We start from the raw sequence: 9,987 nt of genomic DNA, 5'->3' as shown, positions 1-9,987 counted from the left end.
AGAAAGCTACAGGTGAAATGGTTGTGCAAATAAAAATTGATCTGTGTGCATATAGTTTCATAAACTGCAGAATTCATATCTTCATTGATCACCTAGAGAATGGGTGAAGATACTATAAATGCTATTTATTGAGGACTACCTGGTCCTTTGGATCATTTCAAATGTGATGCCCAAATGTATGGAAGCCTGGTCCAAACTCTGCAAGAGTGCTACTGAGTTACTCAGACCAGTGGAGCCTTATCCCACAGGTGATGGAGTTAAGCCCATAGCTATAGCATATGCTGGTGTTTCTCCGGTGCCTTTGGCACTTGCATGAATGAGCTTACCAGGTGATGTGCAGCAGAACTAAAATAAAATGTAATTTTTAAGAGGCTTAACAGGTAAGTATTTTAAAACTTAAGTATGCAGCAAACTACAGTTCATTAGAGCTAATAAACAGGAATGAATGTAGACTCCTGCTTGTTGTGTGCGAGAAATTACAGAACTCCCTTTCTGTGGTGACTTAACTCACCATGTCTTTTCAGTATGAGGAACCTGCTCAGAGATTGCTGAGCGTCTGCAGGTGGCAGGGTAGTGTGCTGGGTCCAGCTTTCTAAAAGCAGGCTTTCTGGCATATTTCGAGGAGCGTGCTTCAGAAAGGAACTATTTCAGCCTTTGTTGGCACATCAGTTAGGCTTCAGTTACCTGGACTGGCACTTGGAAGATTTTCTGTTGTCTTTCTGAATATTGGTTTGACATAATTCTACAATGCTGAAATGTTCCTACAGCTGGTGCTTATACTTGGAAGAGACTGTCAGCAAGATCTGAATTATTTAAGTTCCTTCTAATCTTCTTTTAGGTGGAAGTAATTTGGGAAATCAGTGGCAATGATCGGGCTTTGTGAGATGCTGGAGTAGAAAGCTGGAATGAGAGGGCTTGTAGAAAGGGTAGTGTGCTGAGCGGGTTGTATCTGCAAGGTGCAGAGGAAGGGTTGGAGTAGTTTAGCTGTTTGGCCATGTGGTGGCAGCAATGCCCACATAAAAATATTCTTTAACTAGGGGAAAACTCATATCTTGTTTTTCATTTTACATCTTGGGCCATACAGGAGTAGTTTAGACATGTTCTAGTACCAGCTAGGTTTCTGATAGATCATGTGCCTCATGAGATTCGTCTCCCAGCTGTGTCCTCAGGTCAACTTTAGAGACTGCATGTTAACTCATATATGCATGTACATATACTTATTTCTTTAAATAACTTAGCATCTGGAATTGCAAAATGAATGCAACCTCCCATACACGATCAGAAACAGTTTTCTGAATGACTTTTTGGACAATTATTTCTAATTTGGAAGAGGCGTGATTCTTAGGAAATCAAAGCTGTCCAGTACTAGAGACTAATTAATAGGTCTTTTAATTACAGCATAAATGGAAGAAATATTTAGGTTTTAGCTAGTGAAAATGCTAAATTATTTATATTTTAGAAGGACACAATATTAAAATTCATCAGGGATTTAAAATTTAATTCATTTGTTACAACTATGCATGTAGCTGCTGTTTTAATGTACCATAAAATATAAATGTATTTGAATATTAAAACTGTGGGGTTTTATTTAAAAAAGCTTGTGTAGGTAGAGTTTGGCTGCTCAAACATTAGCATGTAAAATATCTAAGAGGTCACTCTTGGAAGAAGTAACCCCTGTAATGGAAAAAAGAGTGTCACTAGGGCAAGAGATGGGAAGGAGCTGGTGTCATCACTGCTTAAATTGTCTTCTGTAGCACTTGGTGTGAAATGCCTATAACTACTGATCTGTAGCACTACTGCTAGCACAGATGTCAGATCTGCCCTGCAGTAATTTAATTTTCCTTGCATTTAACACATCTATAATTATTTTGCCTTGTTGCCCAGAACTCCAGCCTTAGTTTAGTTTTAACTTTAAATTATTTTCTATTGACATAGTGTTCTCGTGTTTTGCTTCTGCTTTTACAGCTTGTATGGCAACTGTTTTGACTAAATATGAGTTCAGGTCTGTTTATGAAATCCTGAAAGTGGATACACATGGTCTTGTATGTGTGAGGAAAACATTTCATGCTGTAAAGATGTGTCCTGTTTTAAAATCCAGTTTCATAATTAAATGACACCTACATTGTGTGTTTAAAATACTGTTTGTTTAACATTAGAGTTGTAAAGTACATCTTTGTGCACATATTCCCCCTGTGCCAGTGTTTCCGTATTTGCTTTTAATTCTGCTAATTTTGAAATGATGCCCTTCTTCCTGACCCTATCTTAGTAATTAAGGATAACACTGAACCTCTTCTGGAATTGACTTGCCCAGGAGGAACATATCTTGCCTCTTCCTGTGCAGAACCTGCTTAAGTATATAATGGTACTGATCCACAGAAATGAGTGTTACACCATGCAACTTCTTACTGGCAATTCTGGGTTTCATTAAAGTGACTACTCACTTGTGAGGGCATGGCTAGTGTCAAGAAGAACTGGAGAAAAGGCTGTGGTGAATGGTCCAAGCTCAGTGCGTTGTGGTAAGCAGGGACATGCTCTGAGGCCATACTTTTGTAGTTGATAGAAATGTGAGAGCCCTGATTGCAGCTTCTGCCTTGTTAGGTGGTGTGATGGTAGAGCAGCCTGCCCTGTCCTGTTTGGATGGATACTGTGTACATCCCTGTTATACAACAGCTTAGCAGGAGTTTAGATACAGTATCTATTAACATGTGTTGAAGTAGTTTTGAACTGAATGCCAAGTCATTTCATTTGTGATTAGAATTACTGTATTGGAATAGAGGAAATTTGAAAGAGCTTCCAGAATTCCACAGTCAGTTTTGAAATCTTGTCACACTAAAAAATTAATTACAACTGTAAGTACTCTGTATGCCCAAAGACCCTGGGTCAATTTTGTGGTTTTATTATCCTGTTTCTTTAATTTTGAAAATCTCCTACATGACTGCCACTTTTACAAAGTGAACAGGGAAGAAATGTGTATCTGCATTTCATTTTATTGCTGTCTGAAGTGCTGCTAGTAAAAAAAAAAACACCAAACAATCTGAGTAATAATTGGGCTGGAATTCTATTTTTGGGAAGTTGGTATTGCTCTGCACTATTAATAGAAGCTCTTTAGAGCTCAGAGTTGTAAGTTACTGGGAAAAACCTGTGGCAGCTTAAAGAGATGATTAGTGTGAATGGTACCAGTTTTTATTAAAACTTCAGTAGAAATACCCTTACTGATGGACTGGAATTCCAGTTCTGCAGTACAGCTAATTTAGGGAAATGATAATGTTAGTTATAGAAGAAATTAACAATCCCCTACTTTTAATGAGGAAAATATCATTAGATCCTAGATTTCTTGGGCAACTCTAACAGCATGAGTGCACCTCAGCAAGACATACATATGCAACATTTCCTAGTTTCAGTAACGGATTTAATCTAATAGATAGACCTCACCAATGATGGGCGTTAGTTCAGCTGGACTCCCAGACCTTTTGAAAAGCAGAGGGCAACATTAGTTTGGGCTCAGATTATTAATAAAAATGTATATTCATTGCTATGATTCTTTATAGTTTAAGAAATGCTTATTTCATTAATGCTGATGTATAAAGAGAAGGGACGTGCTATACTGGAACACTTTTTCTGTAAAACAGCGGCTGAACTGTAATTACGTATTTGACAAGGCTTTGTGTGGGGGAGGCCCCTCCATTGCAGAGGATTAATTGTTCAGTTTACCCAGAACAGTGCTACAAATGAAAAAAAATAGTGCAACTGTTTATATTGTTGGATATTACTAGAAAAAATAGAGGAGAAATTAGCATTCAGACTATGTTGGGTTTTTTGCTTATTTTCAAGAAGTTGTTGGAAGTAAAACTTAATGGAAACACTTCTTCCATAAAATGTAAATTTGACAAAAATTCACATAATCAGAAAGCAGTGCCTGTGTTAGTGGGTAGTAGAAGTGGAAAGTGTTTTAAAGGATAAACTCATGCAGTTGCATCAGCTTTGTTTTAACATTTAGGATAAAGGAAAAAAGATTGCTGTCAGCATTTCTGCCAGGTATACTTAAGTACAATTGTGCCATAAGATACCAGAAATGTCACCGAGTATATATGGGTTTGTGCATCCTTTCTTTCGTAGGGTCCTTTTTCCATCTGTATGGAGTTTGTGAGGTTGGATTTTGTGCCCTCTCAAATGGAGCTAATCTAGTACGGAATAGATGAGCTTTAAAACAAAACTATGGAATAGTTGGTTCGATTGGGTATCTTTGTGCTCCAGATGGCCGTAAGCTTTTCTGCAGTAACTTGTATTACTTGTTATGGTAGGGTTTAAAAGCTCACACATGATTCATCTTAATCATTAAAAAGTAACCCTCTTCTGTATTGGATAGTGTTTTGCAGATCATGGGTTATCATGGTTCAACTTCACAATTTATTTGTGCGGTGAATGAGTCTCTGCTCTTGTGCAACAGCATTGATCTGCTCATTAGCTAATGTTGTGTTTGTGACCTGTTGACTTGTTAAAAAATGTATAGAAGCTGGACTAACATGAAGTTGGTGTATAATGAGAACTTTTCTGATTAGACCAATAGCCTTAAGTATTTGGCATTTATCTAAGCTGTTGAAATTTTCAGTACTGGAGTAGGGTTTCATTACTGTGAAATTCAAGTGTAGTATATTCTTAAAGGTGCTGCTGAAGGACTGACTCCTGGTTAAGGAATCAAGGCAGAATAAAGAAAGTCCAAGTGTGCATGATGCTGGTGGTAGATTCTTTGATCAGGAAGTATGTCATGTAACTAACCAGACAATAATCCTTTTTTGTTGTCCTGTTTTTTAATGATTTTGTTTTCTGTCTGTTGCTGAGAATGTGCAGGAAGGTGCTGGTTTTACCTGTTTGCCTTCTGAGAAATGAAGCCTCAAACACTTCACTTGCATGACACCCAAAACCAGATTGCCTCTCCTGGATTTGAAATGGTGTCCTAAGTGGAAGGTGACTCAATGGAATTAGGTGTTATTAAATCTGTTCCCAGTCTGTAGGCTAAGTCAGTATTTTGTCGATGCAGGCAGCCACAGCTTGCTAGGGTCACCTGAGTGTCATGAGATTTCCCACTGTGCGCTCTTGGGCAAGGTGGTAGAAGAAGCCTTTCTGCCTGTCTTTGTTCATAAAAGTAACGAGGAGTTTTGGGAGGATGTGGAAGTGTGTGTTACTTGTGAGTTTGTACATTTTTGGGAAGTTTGTCAGGGAGGTTGTGTGGAGAGATGAGTTACAAAGAGGATTCTGTAAATGCAAGGTGGCTCAGCGTTGCCATCTGTTACCATTTGCTGAAAGACTAATGGAACAGCTATGTGAGAATTTTTCCTTTCGTATGGAGAGTTCAAATCTTTAGCCTTCCTAGTTCTAAAAAAAAAATAAAATTGAAGGAATTAAAAACAATAAAACCAAAGGAGCCCAGGCCCAACACTCTGGAGAAAGTGAAAAGTAAATAAATACATTTTCCTGGTTAGACCTTGTAAAGCTTTTAGAAGTACAACACAAAAAGATTAGATGCCATTTGTTTTGACACTCACTCCCCTGCACTTGTACTTGATACTGGTGATATTCTTAAAGTTCCTGGCGAGAACTGCAAGGGAAGTACAGGCGAAGCAGGACACCCTTGAGATTATGTGACCCAGTAGTGTTATGGGGGACTTAATTTAGCTGAAAAGTGCTCTTGGCTTAAGAAGTTGAAATTACAGCTGGAGCTGAGAACTCCAAGCTTTTAATCGGGAGAGGTAATGTAAGGCTAGCAGAGCAGAAAGATGGACTGGAATAGTAATAGTTCAGATGCAGAGTCCAGTTTCTGTTTAGCACTGAAAAGCAGCTCCACGATAAGATTATTCAAACTGTGCATCTGCAGGTAAACGTAAAGTTAGATAGTATATGAAGTGAAAGGGGCAAAACGTCAAGTGGATGACAACGCTGTGTGCATCCCAGCTGTGCTGGATGGGAGTCGCAGCCAACAGAGGGAGAGGGCAGCCGCGCCTGGCGCTCGGTCTTTCCTGCGCCATGGAGTTCTGCAGGGTGGGAGAGTGTTGCTGCTAACAGAGCAGCTCTAGGTCTGTGATTTTAAATGCTATAACCTGGTGGAATGCATGCTGCTTCTTGATACCTAGCTAAAATACAAACGCTGGGTTTTTATAAAGTTGGATTTTATAAAAATTGCAGATTTATGTTTGTTATTTTCATGTTCATTTGTAACTTTTTGGAGATCTGTGCTCCAATTTTCATTTTGTTACCTTAATTGTTTTTAAAATGCTGATTATAAAAGGAGGATCCAGTGATCCCTCTAACTTTTAGAGAGCTTTTAGTAGCGATTCACCATTGTGGTGCCCATTCATCTGAGCAGCCAGGAAAGATAACCAGAAACTCTAAAGATCTGGATCTTTATATTTCTTCTTAATTTTTCGGAGTATAAAGTTACTTTGCCAATTTTCTGTATTTTTGATTGGCTTCCGTTGATTCCTGCAGGTGCCTTCTTGGCTTTCACACTTTCATTTGATTGGGGGGGGCGGGAGGAGGAGGGCAGGCAGGGAAAAGAAAGAGGATACAAAAGAGCCTCTCTCTGCACTTACGAATTAGCCATGTGGTCATGCCTGATAGCCCGTTCGGGATTCCTTGTTTTTGAGGTGAAGTGTTAACTTTCAGTAAACAATGCAACTCCTCCGCACAATTGACTGAAAACATACTCCTCAGCAGAGGTACACGTTCATGCCTGAAAGGACTATTGTTAAAATGTGAATTAAAGAATTATTTGCAGTTAATAATGTTCAGTAATGAGATTTATATAGTGGAAATAATAAATGGAGAAATAAAGTCTGAAAACCAAAAACAATTACTAAACTTGCACTGGAGTTTCTGCAAAATGCTGCAATTTCTCAAAACTCGGGCTGGAGCAGAGATAACAAGTGTGTTGCAGTATTTATGTAAGACCTCATGGTTTTGGAAGGCAGAATTAGGAGCGTAGGGAATTACCTGCACTTGTTTACAAGATGTTTAGGTGACAAAATAGCCTCTCTAGTTTGAGCCGCTACAGTTTGCTGTCTCTAAGCAACGTTATCCCAGCAAGAGAAGACTCTTGCTGTGAAAGAGTAAAAGGAGGGTGGCTTTGGACAGGGAATCCCCTGGAGTGGGTGGGGAGTTGGTACACTGAGCATCTGTACCCATTTTTCAGCATCTCCTCTAGAGATGTAGGAATGTACTCCCTCCTTCTCCCTCTCTTCAGCTTTTAATGGCTTTGTTTTCCTCTCGCTGATTGCTCCACTGTGTTCCATTTCTAAATTGTGAGTGTAGGTAAAGATTTCATGGCAGTCTTCTCAATTGATGGCTCTGCCTTCAGATGTCATGCTCATCATCATGTGAGCAGGATACTGTTTGTGTTTGGCTATAAAAATAAACCAGCGTCGTAAATATTTAAAGCAAATGGTCTTTTGGATTTTTTAACAGATTTTTGTTCTTTGTTGACTTGTGCTGTTATCCCTTAAAAAAGTTTGCTCTTCAAGAGCCAGTAGAGAGCGCTGAAGAAGTTTCCTTTATACAATACTCACATGAAAGAAAATGTAGTGATCTTACGTTTCTTGACTTTAAGTTGCCAGTGTGATTGATTCCAACAGTGAGTAGAACTGGTAATTTACACAGTGGTGAAGATTCCTGTATTTCCAGTTCTTACAGGTGTCTTTTTGGTTTTTGCAATACTTTGAGCTTCATTAAGGAAGAAACAAATATTTGCAAGTTTGCATCAGTGACTCAGATTTTCCATATTGAGTTATTCCATTGAAGATAATTATAAATGTTCCATAAACATGACATTGTACACTTCAGAGCAAACAATAAATAGCTGCTTTGGAAGGGTGTGCTGGATAGCTGTAAATATATATTTTAATTCCAACAAATGTACAGTTTAAATTTTTGAAGAAAATGATTGTGAGATCAAAACATGATTTATGAAAGCTTGATCCCAAAGTAAATTAAATGGTTTTGACCATTATTCTAATACGAAATTTTAAATGGGATAACAGTTTCTTTCAGTGTTACCATGTTTTGCAGACAGCAGTTGTATTTGACTTGGAATTGAAGGATTTGATGTTCCTGTATCTTTCTAGTGAGGTAACAGATACATATGTGAGAATATTCTCTGCTCTTGCCTTTACTGACTCAGTACATACCACCTGAAGTGCTAATGACACCTCATTTCCTTCCACAGTAAGGTCAACCTGGAATACTGAGCTTCAGACCCTTCAGACTGAGACTTTAGGGCATGGGAGATATGTACACCAAATAATGTGTTTGCTTCCTAGGAGCTTCCCTGTGTTCTTCAGTCAAAAAGTTCTGTTGTTTCGCATAGGGAATATACACACCAGAAATGTCTAAAGACATTTTTCAGGAACTGCAAAACCTTAAATCATCTGTGTCCTTTCAGTCAGCAATTTGGACAAAACCTAAGCATGGTTGTACAATGTAGAGAGGCAATAACAATTCATTTGATGTAGAGTATGAATGGTAACTTTTATCCTTTACCTATCCTTCTCTGCATACATGAATTTTTTCCTCCGGGAAAGTTTCTGTGGCATGTGGTTGTGGGCAGTGAAGTAGAGGTCTTGAATCGCTTCATACCACAAAAAGTGTAATGCAACAAACCTCTCCAGTTCTTGTAAAGGGAAGGAGTTTATGTAGTCTTGAGTGATGGCTTGCACATCTCAATTTTTATTCTGAGATGAGTTTAAGATTAGTGTCTAGTCCTGAAAGGCCAGTTGCAGTTATCCCAGAACTAGTTTCTATGCCAGATTAAATTTTTGCTGTCAAAGCAGTATCTTAGGCCTGCCTGTGCTTTTAAAAAAAACAGCCCAAAACCAAAAAAACAACCAACAAAAAAAACCCCTCCACCCCCCACCCCCCCCACGCTTCTGTTCCTGCATATGAATATGAAACACTTAAAGTTCTAACTTCTTTTCCAAGTAGGAAAAAAGCAAAGAAAAAGAGGAAGGCGTTTTTCCCATGATTGTATTTGCGGTATGCAGAGTGGCTTAAGAGGAGGGGATGCTAACACCAAACTACTGTGATATCTTAACATCTTTTGAGTCTTATAAAGCAGAAATGCCAGGGTGTTATTTTAGACGGGTAGTGGTACATCACATTAATAATGATAGTCTGCATAAGTCGTGGTGAGAAAAAACAAGGTTCCCAATTGCATAAAGCACATTCAGGTTTGCAGAAGTTTTGTGGCTTGCATTAGAATAAAAGTGACAGTTTGCGTTATAATGAACTGAGAGGAATTTAAGAATGGGCAGCAGTGAAGGGATTATGATGTTCAGATGACCTGTGAGACTGGGTTGGATGGGGACTAGCCTTCTCTTGAGGAAGTGCCTCAACTCTTGAAGAAAGGATGATGTGTACATGTGGGAATTCATGCTCTGTTTTGGACCTGAGTTTTTTGGGTGGTTTTTTTTTTTTTTTTTTCAGAAATGTGATTCCAGTGTAGATATTCTTACGCAAAAAGACTGATGTTCTTTTGCATGAATATACATTGTAGAAAGTGACTTCTCCATGGTCTGCCTTTTACCTCAAGTGCTAAGCTGTGATCAAATGTCTAACTGTTTTAAGCAAAAGGCTTGTGCCATGATTGGATAAATATGATGATATGCTGATTTCCTTCATTGCATTGGAATGCAAATAAACGCATAGAGGTGGGAATTGAAATTTGATTTTGTATCTTACGAAACCTTCAGGAAAGGTGTACAAGATGGCTAAAGGTAAAAATTATAAAATCTGATTGCTCTGCAGGCTTAAGATGTATATGGAAGGAACTGGCCTGGTGGTTTTTTTGAGAGGAAAAAATACACAGAGCAAAATGTTGTGCTAAAACCAAAACTGTGTTCAATAATGTCATTATTCTTCCTGTAAGATGACTGGCATGGTAAATAGCATTGTACTTATGAAGTTGTATGAGAAGTGAAGCTCTTAGGACTTCTGATTAAC

Source organism: Cariama cristata, unplaced genomic scaffold (genome assembly GCF_000690535.1).
Source record: "Cariama cristata isolate BGI_N322 unplaced genomic scaffold, ASM69053v1 scaffold26466, whole genome shotgun sequence".
NCBI classification, from domain to species: Eukaryota; Metazoa; Chordata; class Aves; order Cariamiformes; family Cariamidae; genus Cariama; species Cariama cristata.
The sequence above is the reverse complement of the archived record's forward strand: the minus strand, read 5'-3'. Positions refer to the sequence as shown.